We start from the raw sequence: 17405 nt of genomic DNA, 5'->3' as shown, positions 1-17405 counted from the left end.
CTGAAAAAGCGTGAATCGTCTCTCACCAAACTTTTGCTAACACGAGATTAGCAAAAGGAGTCCAAAGGGTGCCGCGCTTGGTTCTGAAATGGCCTTTTCTAGTCTCGTCGTACGTGGTGTACGTCACCGCGTTCTTGGCGAGCGGAAATTCCGACAACTTTGTGCGACCGTGTGTACGCAAAACAAGTTTGAGCCAACATCCGTCTGAAAAAATCCATGGATTTTGTTGTCGGAATGTCCGATCAATGTCTGATCGTGTGTATGGGGCATTAGAGATGTCAGGACGCACCAGTAATGCAATTTAGACTTAAAGCCCATCTCAGGGCAAAAAAATAAAATAAAAGTTTTTCCGTGCAGGGGAGCTGTGCCCACACTGTTAACCCGCACCCCATAACTGCTTGCTTTTTTTTTTTTTTTAAATTGTTCATTTATAACAGGAACAGCGCCCACATGGGCCGACATGGTACATAGTTGTACTATAAACAATACAGTTTACATTGACACTTCAAGGTACATAATAACATGCGTAATATCACTGACAACAAAACAAATCATGTTGATTACAGTGTCTTATCTTTGAGGCATCTCAAGGGTCTCTGGTGTTTGTCTAGATGCCTCTAATTATACCGTGTTGTTGCTAGAAAAAAACACTTCCGTAATTGTGAGTGTTGATGTGCCAGTTTAGGTGATGGCTTCTAGATGTCAGGATCCATGCGGTCCATACCTGTATTATCTTTTTTCTTTTATCAGAGAAAAGGAAGATAAAAACCCCACGTGTGGGGATGTAGAGAGCTGGAGAGGATAATATAATGAAAACTAGAGGGGTAGAAAAGGGAAAATGGTCAGAAGTGGAGAGGAAGGGGGGAGGGTGGGGGTTGTTTTGGTCCCCTGAGCATGGAACGTCGGGGGGGGGGGGGGTGTTCAGAAGATGTGTATATATGATGGACTGTATTAGTGTTAACTGAGAGTGAGTGTAGGCGTGCTGGGGGTTGCACCTTCTCTCAGGGCTTGACCCTCAGTCGAGAATAATAACTGCTTGCTTTTATCTAGGAGAGAGGTGAATGGAGATATACTTACCTAATCCTTCCCGCACAAGACCAGTCCGGCAGATCTGCGCTCCAGTGGTCCCGAGTTGTGGACCGTTCCCACCGTCATAAAGCCCAGAGCTGGCTCCATAGACCGGAAACAATCCACCACTAGTTTTTCGGTGAAATGAAGAATCAGGTGAGCATAAGCCTTCTCCTCAACCCTACTGCATGGGAAACATTTTTTACTCTGCGTTGGGCTTAAAAAAAAAAACCACACACACACCTTTCGTACACTAGGTGAATGCATCTGTTAACCACTAAAGGCCAGGCTTGTTTTGAGATTTTGGTGTTTACATGTTTAAAACAGTTTTTTTTTGCTAGAAAATTACTTAGAACCCCCAAACATTATATATTGTTTTTTTTCTAACACCCTAGAGAATAAAATGGCGGTCATTGCAATACTTTTTTCACACCGTATTTGCTCAGCGGTCTTACAAGCGCATTGTTTTTGGAAAAAATTCACTTTTTTGAATAAAAAAATAAGACAACAGTAAAGTTAGCCCAATTTTTTTTTATATTGTGAAAGATTATGTTACGCTGACTAAATTGATACCAAACATGTCACGCTTCAAAATTGCGCCCGCTTGTGGAATGGCGTCAAACTTTTACCCTCAAAAATCTCCATAGGCGATGTTTAAAAAATTCTAAAGGTTGCATGTTTTGATTTTTTTTTCTTATTTATTTTACTTGATTTTATTTTTACACCTTTTTTTTTAAAAGAAAACATTTGGGTCACTTTTATTCCTATTACAAGGAATGTAAACATCCCTTGTAATAGAAAAAAAGCATGACCGGACTTCTTAAATATGAGATCTGGGGTCAAAAAGTCCTCAGATCTCATATTTGGACTTAAATGCAATAAAAAAAAAAAAAATTTGTCATTTGAAAAAATGACATTGAAAAAATGTGCCTTTAAGACGTATGGGCGGAAGTGACGTTTTGACGTCGCTTCCGCCCTGCTATGGTATGGAGACGGGTGAGGGCCATCTTCCCCTCACTCGTCTCCATACCAAGGAAGGAGACAGACGCGATCACCTCCGCCGCTGCCGACGGCTCTGGTAAGCGGCGGAGGGCACCGGATCACGGCGGGAGGGGGGGCTCCTCTCCCGCCACCAATAAAAGTGATCTCGCGGTAAATCCGCCGCAGAGACCACTTTTATCTTGTAGCCGACCACCGGCCGGACACGGGGATACCGGGGTTATGGCAGCTAGCTGCTGCCATAACAACGATATCTGTCCCCAAAGTAGGGACGTACATCGGCGTGCGGCGGTCGGCAAGTGGTTAAGGTTGAAATAAATTATACATGATGCTACATTTCTGAAATCCAAAAACTGCAATCAATTCTTATAACCAAGAAACATCTCTTGATTGAACTGGTCCATCAATGAGTTTTGAGGGCGGCTGTGAAGTTCCACTCTTACTTCTATGTACTAGGTCACCCATATTACAGGGAATGCTCACAGTCCAGAACATAACACGGCTAATTTCTAAGAATTCTAAGAAGACAAAGGCACAGAATTACCTCTAGATGAGCCTATCCTGGAAAGTGATGAGCGCCGAAAGGATGGATAACCAAAGTAGCTAATACATAGCATCAGCATCAATTATGACACTTGGGTGAGCAGAATGAATGTCAGTATCCAGCAGTGACATAAGATCCTCTATAAGAAACCCTTTTTATTAGGGGGTCCCACACAGGTGCTCCAGTGTATACTATAGGGGTGTCTCCATCTGTGAAGCTTGTACAAGACAGGTAAAGTATTCAAGTTTGACAAAGGACAAGAAAAATGCGACATCTTGGAACTCTGCCAAAACAGACAATTGTACCCCACTTACAAGCAATGTTTCATATTTATAGTTCTGCCATCAAATATCTGTGTGCTAAGTATACCTATTTATTTTTACATAGGGGATAAAAGACTCGGAGGACACCCCTCATCCGAGGAGACCAGAGACCCCCCACCTCTGGAAGACGGGGAAATCCACCCAAGACAATCAGAGCAGGAGGAGGAAGATGTGGTGGAAATTGGCACCACAACAGGTGAGTGTCTGCGACCACAGGCTCAGGTAAGAGATGGATGTCGGCTTAATTATAATACATGTTGTTTTTTGGTTTCTATCTTTGTAGGTGATCGTGATGTTGTGGATCCAGATCCTTTCACCTCGGAAAGTGCACAGATCCTGATCAGGGAGATCATGGGGTGTAATAGGGACTTGGAAAACATCCAGAAAAACATCAATGATGTTCAGCAAAAAATGAAGAACATCATTGATGTTTTAGGGAGAGTTTAAAACCCCTCCAAATCCCTTTGGTTTTTGGTGTGCTAAAAATAATTGACATTTTTTGGATAAATTTTAGAAAAGCCAAATTTTGAAGAGGCACACAGTGTGTCAACATGTGCCATCTGCCATCACGGGAGATCAATGGATGACTTCACCCCATCTGAACGCAATATCAAACACAGTTTGTAAATACTCATGTCTGATATTGCCTTCAAGTTCTACCAAATGTGAACTTTGTAAGTTCAAGATTTGTGTCTTTCTTGTTGTTTTTAAACATGCCTGTTTTATCTTAAATGGACATTTCTACTTTTTCTAATGTGACCCCAAAAATTGTTATACAACAAACATGTTGGTTTGTTTTAAAAACCTTTTGTAAATGCACATGTGATTGTGCTGGTATTAAGAAGATTGAGAATCAAGAATGTGTGGATTATTGTCTCAACGCTCCAACACTTTTGTGGTGCTCTAATTGGTGTTTTCTGTGACAATGGGTGGTATTTCCTGAGGGCAAATCCACTTTGCACTACAAGTGCAGTTTCAAGTGCACTTGTAGTGCAAAGTGTCTTTGCCTTTAGTAAATAACACCCAACAGTGCTTTGTAAGGTTACACAATCACGCCATTTTCAGGACTCACCACATTTCTGTCAGGGTCAGCTAAAACAAACACAAGCAGTAAATGTCACCAAAGATTTGAGTATTTTTTTTTTTTTAATTTGAAAAAGGTTTTACACATTGTCTGGCATATTGATAGCGCCCCTACCCGCAAGAATTCAAGGTATCTTAGCCGGCCATCACGGGCACTCGGGGGGGGCAAGCCAGGACAGCCACTTTCAAGCGCCGTCAGGGTTGGTTCATTTGGAATTGCAGCCTCAGGCCCAACTGAGCCAGCATAGTTGGCAGAATGTTGCCATAAAAAGTTGTGTAGAACACAGCACGCCAGGATAATATGATTCAGTTTACACTCCGCCATATGTATGGGTGTAAGAAATAGGCGGAACAGGGCTGGCCATGATTCCAAACGTGTTCTCCACCACTCTTCTGGCTTTGGCCAGCCGGTAAAAACCCTCTGGTCCGGGGTGAGGGTCCTCATCGGGAATGGCAGCATAAGATGGTCCCCCAGCGCAAATGCTTCATCCACAACGAAGACGAATGGGAGTCCTTCCACATTGTCTTCTGGAGGTGGCAAGTCCAAGCTGCCATTCTGTAGACGCCTGTAGAACTCCGTCTGGGCAATGACTCCACCATCGGACATCCGGCCATTCTTCCCCACGTCCACATACAGGAACTCATAAGTAGCCGACACCACCGCCAACATCACAATACTATTGAACCCCTTATAATTATTATAATTAGTATGACCCCGAGTTGGGTGGTGGGATGATGTTGACGTGTTTCCCATCAATTGCCCCTCTGCAGTTAGGAAAGACCCACCGCTGGGCAAAGTGGGAGGCCACAGTCTGCCATTCCTGTGGCGTGGAAGGAAACTGTGGGGTCAAAACAAAAAAAATTAGTCATTTTGCACATAAACAGGGAAAGCAGATTAGACACAAACATTCTTGGCCAACATCAAGATAACATTTTTTTGAGGGAGTTTTTAAAGACCAAAGTATAAGGTACACCTATCAGATTCCCCCTCTCCCCCCCCCATGGCCCATTTCTAACATTATAGGGGGGGGGAGCTCTTGTACAGGTAACCCTCTCCACTTCATTGAGAGATGAATGCCTAAAGAATGTGTATTACTTTGAGCAGCCCCTCCTTAGTTACACTATTGGCAGCCCACTGGACAGGTAAGAAGTGTCATAAGACAAAGATATAAATACACACTGTACACATTTTAGCACATTTGGACATTCTGCTATTACCTAGCAAGATAATAATAGGATACAAAAACTTTAAACAGTACCATTTGAAAGTATACAGGCAGGCCCTTGCACTACATGCTTTGGGGAATTCATCCATACATCTGACCACTAAAGAGATGGGTATAGTGTGTATGGGTTTGGCTAAGTCAGCAGATAGATGATTGAGGATAGATAGAGAATTGGTATCAGCTGACTTAGCAGTTGGGGGGAGGGAGGGTTAAACATGATTTGGGGACCCCAAAATAAAAGCCTCTGGAACTCTGCATTAATTTTAAGCACCAATCACATTTCCAAACATTTTAGGGGGTATTTAGGGTAAAGCACTACTATGGAGCTGATCAAATACATTGTTAAGTGACTACATGAGGTGAATATAGGGCCAGGAGAGCATGCTGGGGAGGTAAGTGAAGGCAAATATGTATGAAGGACAAAAAAAATAATGACATAAAAATCGAGCATGCATGAGGACAAAGGGGACATTCACAGCATATTACAATCATGGTAATTAGGGAATGAGGAAAGAAATACAATATATTATCAAACATTATATACAATAAAATGTGATGTTAAAGGATAACTCTTACCTTAATATACTCCTTCTGCAGGACCTGGATGATGGCAGAACAGGTCTCTGGGATAATGATCCCCAGAGCCTGGGGGGAGATGCCTGTCAAGAACTTCAAGTCCTGCAGGCTTCTCCCCGTCGCCAAGTACCGCAGGGTGGCGACTAGCCTCTGCTCCGGAGTGATGGCTTGCCTCATGCAGGTATCCTGCCTGCTGATATAGGGGGTCAGCAATGCCAACAAACGGTGAAATACAGGGTCCGTCATCCGGAGAAAGTTCCTGAAATCATCAGGATTATTCTCATGTATCTCAAGGAGCAAAGGCATATGATAGAACTGGTCACGCTGAAGCAACCAATTCTTGGTCGATGAACTCCTCCCCTCCCTGTTCATGGACTGGACTTGTGTCAAGGTAAGGACCCCATCACCAAGCCCCCGCACAGCACGAACTCTACGAGGAGTACGTATACGCAACATGGCTAGAAAACGGTCGGCTGCTCAGAACGAAGTAACAGAACGCACTGAAGAACAGCAAGGCCTGTGAAGAGTGACCTGAAAAACAGTAACGAACGAAAAAGAACACAATGACAAAGTCACGCGTAACTCGCTGCACGCACTGAAGAGCAGATACAAACCCACAAGCACAAACTGAACAGCAGAAACGATTGAAAACCACGAGTCTGAAAAAGCGCGAATCGTCTCTCACCAAACTTTTACTAACACGAGATTAGCAAAAGGAGTCCAAAGGGTGCCGCGCTTGGTTCTGAAATGGCCTTTTCTAGTCTCGTCATACGTGGTGTACGTCACCGCGTTCTTGGCGAGCGGAAATTCCGACAACTTTGTGCGACCGTGTATACGCAAAACAAGTTTGAGCCAACATCCGTCTGAAAAAATCCATGGATTTTGTTGTCGGAATGTCCGATCAATGTCTGATCGTGTGTACGGGGCATTTGGATGTCAGGACGCACCAGTTATGCAATTTAGACTTAAAGCCCATCTCAGGGCAAAAAAATAAAATAAAAGTTTTTCCGTGCAGGGGAGTTGTGCCCACACTGTTAACCCGCACCCCATAACTGCTTGCTTTTTTTTTTTTTAAATTGTTCATTTATAACAGGAACAGGGCCCACATGGGCCGACATGGTACATAGTTGTACTATAAACAATACAGTTTACATTGACACTTCAAGGTACATAATAACATGCGTAATATCACTGACAACAAAACAAATCATGTTAATTACAGTGTCTTATCTTTGAGGCATCTCAAGGGTCTCTGGTGTTTGTCTAGATGCCTCTAATTATACCGTGTTGTTGCTAGAAAAAAACACTTCCGTAATTGTGAGTGTTGATGTGCCAGTTTAGGTGATGGCTTCTAGATGTCAGGATCCATGCGGTCCATCCCTGTATTATCTTTTTTCTTTTATCAGAGAAAAGGAAGATAAAAACTAGAGGGGTAGAAAAGGGAAAATGGTCAGAAGTGGAGAGGAAGGGGGGAGGGTTGGGGATGTTTTGGTCCCCTGAGCATGGAACGTCGGGGGGGGGGGGGGGGGTGTTCAGAAGATGTGTATATGATGGACTGTATTAGTGTTGACTGAGAATGAGTGTAGGCGTGCTGGGGGTTGCACCTTCTCTCAGGGCTTGACCCTCAGTCGAGAATAATAACTGCTTGCTTTTATCTAGGAGAGAGGTGAATGGCGATATACTTACCTAATCCTTCCCGCACAAGACCAGTCCGGCAGATCTGCGCTCCAGTGGTCCCAAGTTGTGGACCGTTCCCACCGTCATAAAGCCCAGAGCTGGCTCCATAGACCGGAAACAGTCCACCACTAGTTTGTCGGTGAAATGAAGAATCAGGTGAGCATAAGCCTTCTCCTCAACCCTACTGCATGGGAAACATTTTTTACTCTGCGTTGGGCTTAAAAAAAAACAAAAAAAAAAACACACACACACCTTTCGTACACTAGGTGAATGCATCTGTTAACCACTAAAGGCCAGGCTTGTTTTGAGATTTTGGTGTTTACATATTTAAAACAGTTTTTTTTAGCTAGAAAATTACTTAGAACCCCCAAACATTATAATTGTTTTTTTTTCTAACACCCTAGAGAATAAAATGGCGGTCATTGCAATACTTTTTTCACACCGTATTTGCTCAGCGGCCTTACAACTGCATTGTTTTTGGAAAAGTTAAAGTTAGCCCAATTTTTTTTTATATTGTGAAAGATTATGTTACGCTGACTAAATTGATACCAAACATGTCACGCTTCAAAATTGCGCCCGCTTGTGGAATGGCGTCAAACTTTTACCCTCAAAAATCTCCATAGGCGATGTTTAAAAAATTCTAAAGGTTGCATGTTTTGATTTTTTTTTTTCTTATTTATTTTACTTGATTTTATTTTTACACCTTTTTTTTTAAAAGAAAACATTTGGGTCACTTTTATTCCTATTACAAGGAATGTAAACATCCCTTGTAATAGAAAAAAGCATGACCGGACTTCTTAAATATGAGATCTGGGGTCAAAAAGTCCTCAGATCTCATATTTGGACTTAAATGCAATAAAAAAAAAAATTTGTCATTTGAAAAAATGACATTGAAAAAATGTGCCTTTAAGACGTATGGGCGGAAGTGACGTTTTGACGTCGCTTCCGCCCTGCTATGGTATGGAGACGGGTGAGGGCCATCTTCCCCTCACTCGTCTCCATACCAAGGAAGGAGACAGACACGATCACCTCCGCCGCTGCCGACGGCTCTGGTAAGCGGCGGAGGGCACCGGATCACGGCGGGAGGGGGGGCTCCTCTCCCGCCACCGATAAAAGTGATCTCGCGGTGAATCTGCCGCAGAGACCACTTTTATCTTGTAACCGACCACCGGCCGGACACGGGGATACCGGGGTTATGGCAGCTAGCTGCTGCCATAACAGCGATATCTGTCCCCAAAGTAGGGACGCACATCGGCGTGCGGCGGTCGGCAAGTGGTTAAGGTTGAAATAAATTATACATGATGCTACATTTCTGAAATCCAAAAACTGCAATCAATTCTTATAACCAAGAAACATCTCTTGATTGAACTGGTCCATCAACGAGTTTTGAGGGCGGCTGTGAAGTTCCACTCTTACTTCTATGTACTAGGTCACCCATATTACAGGGAATGCTCACAGTCCAGAACATAACACGGCTAATTTCTAAGAATTCTAAGAAGACAAAGGCACAGAATTACCTCTAGATGAGCCTATCCTGGAAAGTGATGAGTGCCGAAAGGATGGATAACCAAAGTAGCTAATATCTTCTGAAAACATAGCATCAGCATCAATTATGACACTTGGGTGAGCAGAATGAATGTCAGCATCCAGCAGTGACATAAGATCCTCTATAAAACACAAGGATCACAAGCACCATTAAGCACAACATGAAAACAGAATGCCATGATATATTACACTACAGTCATGAACATCCTCCGTCTGAGCGCACACCAGCAAAAAGAGTGCGAACAGAAGGAGGTTTTGTTTCTTCTTGTTAACTGCCTATGCTGATATTAAAACTATGCTTCCAGAAATAAGACCACCTCATGTGGTACTGCACTTGGGACAAGCTACCAAGCACTGACCTCCAGGTAAGTAGGATTCACTGGCAGTGTCATCCCCGTCATCTCCATCCTCGTCATCTCAGCTCAGGAGATTATTTACAGCCAAGTTCACATCAAGGTTTGTTCTTTGGAGTTCTCTAATTATAACGCTTCTAGACTTTCCTTGAAGGACAACTTGTGCCTGTGATTCAGAGACAGACTGAAGTTTAGGAAGGCCCAAGGCCAGAGTTACAATCAGTTGTATAAGAAAACCCAAAAAACAAAAAAGTGTACAGACAACAGGCAAAGGGCAACAATGATGGGAAAGCTGCAGGTGCTTTATATGAACATAAAGCTGAAAATGATTACAGTAGCCTATAAAAAAGGATTTGAAGTGCTTTAGAACGTATATGCTAAAAAAGAGATTCATGTTTCCTGATACATTCAGTTTCACACTTATTTACCAACTACATTGTATGAAGACAAAATTAACCTAAACAAAGATATACCATATTATTTAGAACAGAACTAACATCCCAGGGATGGTGTGATAAAAAAAAATATATTAAATATAAATAAGTGGTTGTAAAACCTCATATATACCCAGTGAAGCGACTGGCCTCAGGTGATATACAGATGAAACAAATCCTTCCACATAAGTTGTATTTGTTTATCTGCATATGTTCAAAGTGCTGAATTTTAAAGTGTGCCTGTGAGTTCCGAAAAAAAGGAGTGGGGAGCAGAAGTTACACTCTGCAGAGCTCAGTGAGGAGAGTTCTGAGACCTTAATGGAGGGAAGGGACACATCCCCCTTCACACAGGAACAGAACTGAGGCCATCAGCTGGAGGTCCCCTCCCCTGTCACCTTTTTTCTCTTGAATTCAGGAAACCTCATCAGAAATTATTCATGCGTATAGCAGATAAACAAATCAGCAGACAAAAGTGACACTTAGTGCTCTTGACTGAGACAAGTACACACTATAGAGGGATATGCTTTGTTCATATTTCAGGTCTGATGTTTACAACCACTTTAAGGGTCTGAAGAGCAGTTTTTGACTTTACAGTGGTGTTGGATTGTTAAATTATGCTGTACTATAAAGTGCAAAGTACAAAAAGTTTAAAAAGTCTTTAACATTCGTACCAAGTGTCCACCACAGAAAAAGTAGAGTGTATACCTGTGATATAAGTTCTTCCGGTATCACTGAAGCTGGAATCACAGGCTGTGGCTGACTACCCAGGAGACCGGAGCCCCTGTCTCGTCCTGTACGAATGACTCGCGTTTGTCTCCGAGAGTTATGAGCACTGGCTGACGAGCGACCAGAGGATCCGCCACCGCTTCCACCTACTCCAGAGCTCCATCGACTGCTAGCAAAATGGAGGCAAAGAATGTCCGAGTTAAGAGCACAATTCTAAAATCATATGAAGAAAATCTTGTATAGTTTTAGATTTCAAACAATATCTCAAATATGTTAAAATTATTCTAAGCAGGGGAATTGGCGCTGTCCGACTATATGTGTATGGGTGATAGTTCTTCCTAAAATAACGAAATACCAAAGTGTAAATTTAAAACAAATGTGTCTGAAATATCAAGAGAATATTAATGTGCATATAAAAAATATTAATGTGCATATAAAAAATTGTATAGTGAATGTGAATGAATCACCTATAAAGTATAATGAAAAAAAGGAAAAAAATTGCAAAGTGCTCTAAAAACGCATGTAGAAAACGCATGTAAAAAATCCCATATGCAATAAAAATTGATGTCTATATCTTAAAAGTGATCCCTATATATGAAAATAGCTAGGGAACGGAAACCAATAAACAATGGTGAAAACCATTATGGTGATCTGCATGAGCAATAACTAAAACACATAAAGGTGAAGACCTGAAGAATATAAAATGTGTAAGAGAACCCCTGCCTATGTGCAATAACAATCCCAATAAAGGCAATCAATGCAAGACAATTCATATGTATATGAAAACAAAAAAAAAAAACAAAAAAACAAAAAGTGAATAAACAAAAAATATGTAAATTAATAAAAAATATATTAATAGAAAAAGTCCACAAAGAGTCCTAAAAATGTGTCCCACTGGTGAAGGAAAAACCGTAGTCACAGCCTTCAACTGTTGGTGTCCCATCCTTCAATACACCCCCACTCGTGTGTACACTTACCGGACTGCCTAACCCCTGCAGGGGTAAAAGGTATATGCAGACAGTCCTGCGATGGCGAAACCGGGAAATGATCCTCCGTCCAGGGGTGCTATATCCTGCTCCGGCGTGATGTTATCCCCAGTAACAGGTATCCTCATGAAGTGAAAAGAAGGAACACTTCATAGTGTGAATCCATAAAAAGTAGAAGCTTTATTTAGAAAATCCATATGGTAAAAACTGGTAAAAGTACAATCCATAAACTGGAACTATAAACAATGTACAGATAACCGGCTCACAGCCGAAGGGCAGCGTGGTAAGGCGTGCGTTCCACCGCCCGACAGCTGAAACCGGAACCAACACAATCTGGAAGAGAGATGTGCTGACGTGTGCGTATCACGGGGCCATGCCTTATGCGTTTCGTCATCAAGACGTCATCTGAGGCGTGGCCATCTTGACACTCCACACGTCTAAATAGGGAAACGGAGGTGTCACTTTAGCCAATCGGATGCTTGAAAACCGCCCCTTTTGAATCCCCATAAGAAACCATCACGGTCCTAATTCCTGATCTGGCGCCATCATGTGGGGGAAATACATAATGGTGTTTTGGGCGCCTCCGTTTGACAGAAGAAACCACAGCACAAGATACAAGGGTAAACAATCAGCGAGGGGAGACCCCCTCATACCAAATGCATTGTATATTACATATCCCAACGATGTCTGACTCCAAATAAAAACGGGGGAGCCAAAATAAATAGAAAAAGGGGAATTAGATGGAAATGAAATTGGAAAATAAATAATAAAAAATAAATAAAAATAAAAATGAAAAATAAAAAGGGAGGGTATATAAAATGTAAGAAAATTCTTGTTAATATATATGAAAATATATATGAAAAAATCTGAAGGGTGGTATAAGCCAGAAAATATTGGGGGCATCAATAAAAGTACATATGAAATACATGTAGAAATATATATAGGTATTTCTGTGCTCCATAAACCAAAAGCAGGAAAAACACATACATAATAAAGGCCTGCATAAAAAATATATTGGACAAAAAATATGCATTCGTAATAAAGGCCTGTGGGATATTTAAAAAAGGATCCAGAAAATAAAATTGGTAAAAAAGCCTATATTCTAATCTATGATCCTAATTAAATTCATATTCACAATAAGGGCCCATACGGAATCTATGTAAAATGTTGGAGAGAATACAACATAGTAGCTAGTGGGATTGATTAAGGGCCTATATACTGATCTATGTTACCAGTTTGAAGGGGTACAGTATGGGCCATATAAAGTGCAGAGACTAACGCATTAATGTAAATAGAAGTTTAAAATGGATTAAAAACCTGAGTAAAATTGTGAATAAAAAATATATAGCCCAGAGTTCAATCACGAAGTAGTGAACCGGGAAAATTTTTTTTTTTTTTTTTTTTTAAAAAGAATGGCTATAACTAGTGGGGAAGAGCCCCTTAAAAATTGGACAGAAAACAGTTTAGGTCTATCTCTACATTCAAACCCCTGGGGACAAGGCAATCTAAACGATGTATCCACCTTGTTTCATTTTGTGATATCAGTATCCTCTTACTGCCCCCCCTCCAGTGGTTTTTTATGGTGTCAATCCCATAGAAAATGAGGCCAGATGGATCCCTGTGGTGAAATTCATCGAAGTGTCTGGAGAGGTTGTGTTTGGGGAACCCTTTTTTAATGTTATTAATATGTTCCCTAATCCGTACACAAAGGGGTCTAGTGGTCCTGCCCACATATTGCAGCCGGCAAGGGCATTCGATAATATAGGTTACGTGGGTGGTATTACAGGTGACCAGCTCCCTAATCTCATACTCCTTGCCACTCCTGGACCTAAAAGATGTTCTTTTTCTGGGTTGTCTTTTACTAACTCGGCAGGCCAAACATTTCTGGCATCTATAAAATCCCTTCATACCGGAGAACAGTTTTACGTTCTTGGGGGGATCAATAACATTATGGACCAAGTGATTTCTGAGGGTGGGTGCTCTCCTGTAAATGAACCGGGGTTTTTTTGTCAGCAATTTTCTAAGGGTTCTATCGGATTTTAGGATCGGCCAGTACTTCCTTACAATATGCTCGATAGATCTGTATTGTTTATTGAACCCTGTAACAAAAGAGACGTCTACCGGAGACCTTTTCTTCCTGTTACCTGCTGTTAGCAGGGAGTTCCGGTCACATTCTTGTATCTCATTTCTTATGTTAGCCAGAACTTCTGGGTCGTACCCCTTATCTGTAAATTTCTTGATCAGGGTATCCGTCTGCTTTTGGTAATCTTCAATGTTATCGCAGTTCCTCCGTATTCTCAAGAGCTGCCCCTTGGGTATGTTCTTTTTCCATTTTGGATGGTGGCAACTCGAGGTGGGTATATACCCATTACGATCAGTAGGTTTGAAAAAAGTTCTTGTTGCCAACTCACCCCCCTGTTTGAAAATCTGTAGGTCTAAATACTCTATCGAGTCACAATCTGTCTTGCCAGTAAAAGAGATCCCATATATATTTCTGTTAAGGCCATCCAAAAACCTCCCAAAGGAGTCGGAGTCCCCTTCCCACATGATAATTATATCGTCGATATACCGTCGGTAAAACTTTATCTCGGGTCTCCTGCTGTTATATATGTAGCGTTCTTCAAATAGATCCATAAATAAATTCGCCACACTCGGCGCGTACTTGGCGCCCATGGCACCCCCCTTTTTCTGTACATAAAAATCTTTTTGGTACCAAAAGTAGTTACTCCCCATTGCTAATTCCAGACCTTCCAAAAGAAATTGTATTTGTTCATGTTTGAGATCCGAACCCTCGTGTAGGGCTTTCTCAACCCCTCTTAGCCCATCCTTCTGTGTGATACTTGTATACAAAGAATTGACATCAATTGTTGCCAGAAGGCAATGCTCAATTCAAGTAATTAATCTCAACTCATTAATGAGTTGGGTGCTATCCCTTGGGTAGGATTTGCCCTTTGCTACTAGTGGTTTCAGGAATTGATCAATATATTCTCCTAGTCTCGAGAACAGAGAATCCAATCCACTAATAATAGGTCTACCCGGTGGTTTATTTAGCCGCTTGTGTATTTTGGGCAGGTAATATATAACAGGAATTTTTGTAGAGTCCGGAATCAAGTACCTAGCTTCTTTTTTATTCAAAATGCCCATTTCACCACCCTTTTTCACCAATCTTTTTAAACTTCTTAAATATTGTGTTTTGGGATTGCTTTTCAATTTTTTTATAGGTGTTCTCAACTCCCAATAAGTTCCTCATTTCCTCTTCGTATTCCTCTTTTTTCAGGATAACGAGACCACCTCCCTTGTCGGCAGGTCTTATTACCACCTCTTTCCTTTTACCGATGTCTTTGATCGTCTTCCAAATATGGGAACTCCTGGATTTTCTTGTGCTCATTTTGGCTAGGTCGTTCTCGACCATCCGTTTAAATGCACCTATACATTGGTCCCCCGGGACCTTAGGGTTGAAGATGGAGTTGTTCCTCAATTCGCTATGGGTGTAGCCATCAGTGACAGTGGTTACGTTAACTTTTTTATTCAGAGCATAATACTTCTTTATCTTTAATTTCCTAATAAACTTTTGTAAATCAATGTATACTTCAAATTTGTCAATCCCTTTTTCTGGTGCATATTTCAGTCCTAGGTCCAGTAGCCTGATTTCATCATCCGTAAAGGTTGCATCACTTAAATTATAGATTCCCTGGCCTAATATTCCCTTCTTCTTTTTCTGCTTGCCTCCTTGTTTCCCTCTACTGTTTCTTTCGTAACCTCTGAATTGGTGTTCTGGCTCTCTCTCCAAGTTCGTATTCCTTCCATACTCTGGATTCGTGCGTGGATGTTGTGGGGAAAATTGATCTCGATGTCCATTCGTCCTCTGCATCCTGTACGTACCGGGCAGTGGGTCTCTTCTTTGGGGTCTCTGGGGACCATACGAATCTCGCCATGTCCCTCTCCAACTGGGTGGATGGTATTGTACTCTCGCATTCCATCTCCCAGGGGGTCTTTCTCGTGGTCTTCCCTGCTGAAAATCCCTTTCCTCTGGGTATTCTCTCCTATTCCTGGAATCCCATGGTACCCGTTGCCTCCCATACCTAAGGGGGGAAAACCGATTACGGGTAGGTACATTATATCTTGGACTCATTGGAGGTCTTCCATAATACTCATCCCTCCTATTTCCCAGGTGCCTAGAAGGGGAGATAGGAGTTCCGGGAAAACCTTCTCTCCTATTGGGAGTGGTATTTTCAAACCTCGTGCGGCGTGGGGTATTCAAGTTCTGAGTACCCTCCTCTATGATCTCATCAGAAAACTGGTCATCCAGGGATAATTCATCTAAATCAACGCTTGCTTCTCCCATCTCCATCTGCCATTTGTAAACCTTCTTGTTGGTATAATCTAGGACATCCCTTTTGTATTTCTTTTGTTTTTTAGCTTGAATGTCCGCATCATATTTTTTGATATGTTCCTGCAGTTCCTTCTCTTTAACCTTATAGTCACTCTGACTATTAAAAGGTAATAGCAATGTTCTTATCTCATTAATGTTGACCTCAATCGTCCTCATTTTTAGTTGTCTCCTTTTAATGATATTCCCAAGGAGTTCCTTCTCACATTTAGAAAAAAAGGAATACCATTCCTCCATGAGAGTAACATCATTTAGGTTGTCATTAGGGTTTAAGTCCCACCTTAATCTTCTTGGTGTCATATTCTCCCCAATATATGTTTCAAGGGTGGCAATATCCCACCACACCCTAAGTTGTTTTTCAAGTAAGTGTTTAAGCTGTTTAAAGAGACTGGTCATATCCTGCATATTATTGACCTGCTCCTGGCTAAATATCCCTGCAAGGTTAATATTCCGATTTCCCATATAACCAAAAATATCCATAGCAGCAGAACTGAGGGGTACACCTAAAAAAGGTGACGGAAAAATGAATAACAAAAATTCCGCGCTTAGGAATATAGACAAAAAGGACTGCTGCCCCCCTTATAAGTGAAAATCACCAAAGTGAGATCCAAAAGGTTAAAATTATTCTAAGCAGGGGAATTGGCGCTGTCCGACTATATGTGTATGGGTGATAGTTCTTCCTAAAATAACGAAATACCAAAGTGTAAATTTAAAACAAATGTGTCTGAAATATCAAGAGAATATTAATGTGCATATAAAAAATATTAATGTGCATATAAAAAATTGTATAGTGAATGTGAATGAATCACATATAAAGTATAATGAAAAAAATGAAAAAAATTGCAAAGTGCTCTAAAAACACATGTAGAAAACGCATGTAAAAAATCCCATATGCAATAAAAATTGATGTCTATATCTTAAAAGTGATCCCTATATATGAAAATAGCTAGGGAACGGAAACCAATAAACAATGGTGAAAACAATTATGGTGATCTGCATGAGCAATAACTAAAATACATAAAGGTGAAGACCTGAAGAATATAAAATGTGTAAGAGAACCCCTGCCTATGTGCAATAACAATCCCAATAAAGGCAATCAATGCAAGACAATTCATATGTATATGAAAACAAAAACAAAAAAAAACAAAAAAAAAACAAAAAAAACAAAACAAAAAGTGAATAAACAAAAAATATGTAAATTAATAAAAAATATATTAATAGAAAAAGTCCACAAAGAGTCCTAAAAATGTGTCCCACTGGTGAAGGAAAAACCGTAGTCACAGCCTTCAACTGTTGGTGTTCCGTCCTTCAATACACCCCCACTCGTGTGTACACTTACCGGACTGCCTGACCCCTGCAGGGGTAAAAGGCATATGCAGACAGTCCTGCGATGGCGAAACCGGGAAGTGATCCTCCGTCCAGGGGTGCTATATCCTGCTCCGGCATGATGTTATCCCCAGTAACAGGTATCCTCA

The 17405-nt window shown here is 41.3% G+C and overlaps 2 protein-coding genes and 1 long non-coding RNA gene across 6 annotated transcripts in view; 2 read left to right on the top strand and 1 right to left on the bottom strand.

Annotated features, from left to right (window-relative positions):
* Positions 1-3715, top strand: part of LOC141146076 (V-type proton ATPase subunit C 1-like) — a 107716-nt gene extending 104001 nt beyond the window's left edge. The window contains exons 10-12 of the mRNA XM_073632835.1: positions 1051-1224; positions 2999-3130; positions 3218-3715. The gene's annotated coding sequence lies outside the window, so the exon portion shown is untranslated. The remainder of the gene's footprint in view (positions 1-1050; positions 1225-2998; positions 3131-3217) is intronic.
* The window catches only part of LOC141145415 (small ribosomal subunit protein mS35-like), a 111827-nt gene that overhangs the window by 26089 nt on the left and 68333 nt on the right, over positions 1-17405 (top strand). For all 4 annotated transcript variants that reach the window (XM_073632063.1, XM_073632064.1, XM_073632061.1 and 1 more), the window contains exon 2: positions 7479-7652. The gene's annotated coding sequence lies outside the window, so the exon portion shown is untranslated. The remainder of the gene's footprint in view (positions 1-7478; positions 7653-17405) is intronic.
* Positions 9028-10710, bottom strand: LOC141145416 (uncharacterized). Its single transcript, XR_012244557.1, has 3 exons — positions 10534-10710; positions 9401-9560; positions 9028-9163 (listed from the first exon to the last, which is right to left on the bottom strand). It is a non-coding gene; the product is annotated as an uncharacterized lncRNA (long non-coding RNA).

Source organism: Aquarana catesbeiana, linkage group LG05 (genome assembly GCF_042186555.1).
Source record: "Aquarana catesbeiana isolate 2022-GZ linkage group LG05, ASM4218655v1, whole genome shotgun sequence".
NCBI lineage: Eukaryota > Metazoa > Chordata > Amphibia > Anura > Ranidae > Aquarana > Aquarana catesbeiana.
Note: the sequence above shows the minus strand (reverse complement) of the source record. Positions and strands in the feature narration are given on the sequence as shown.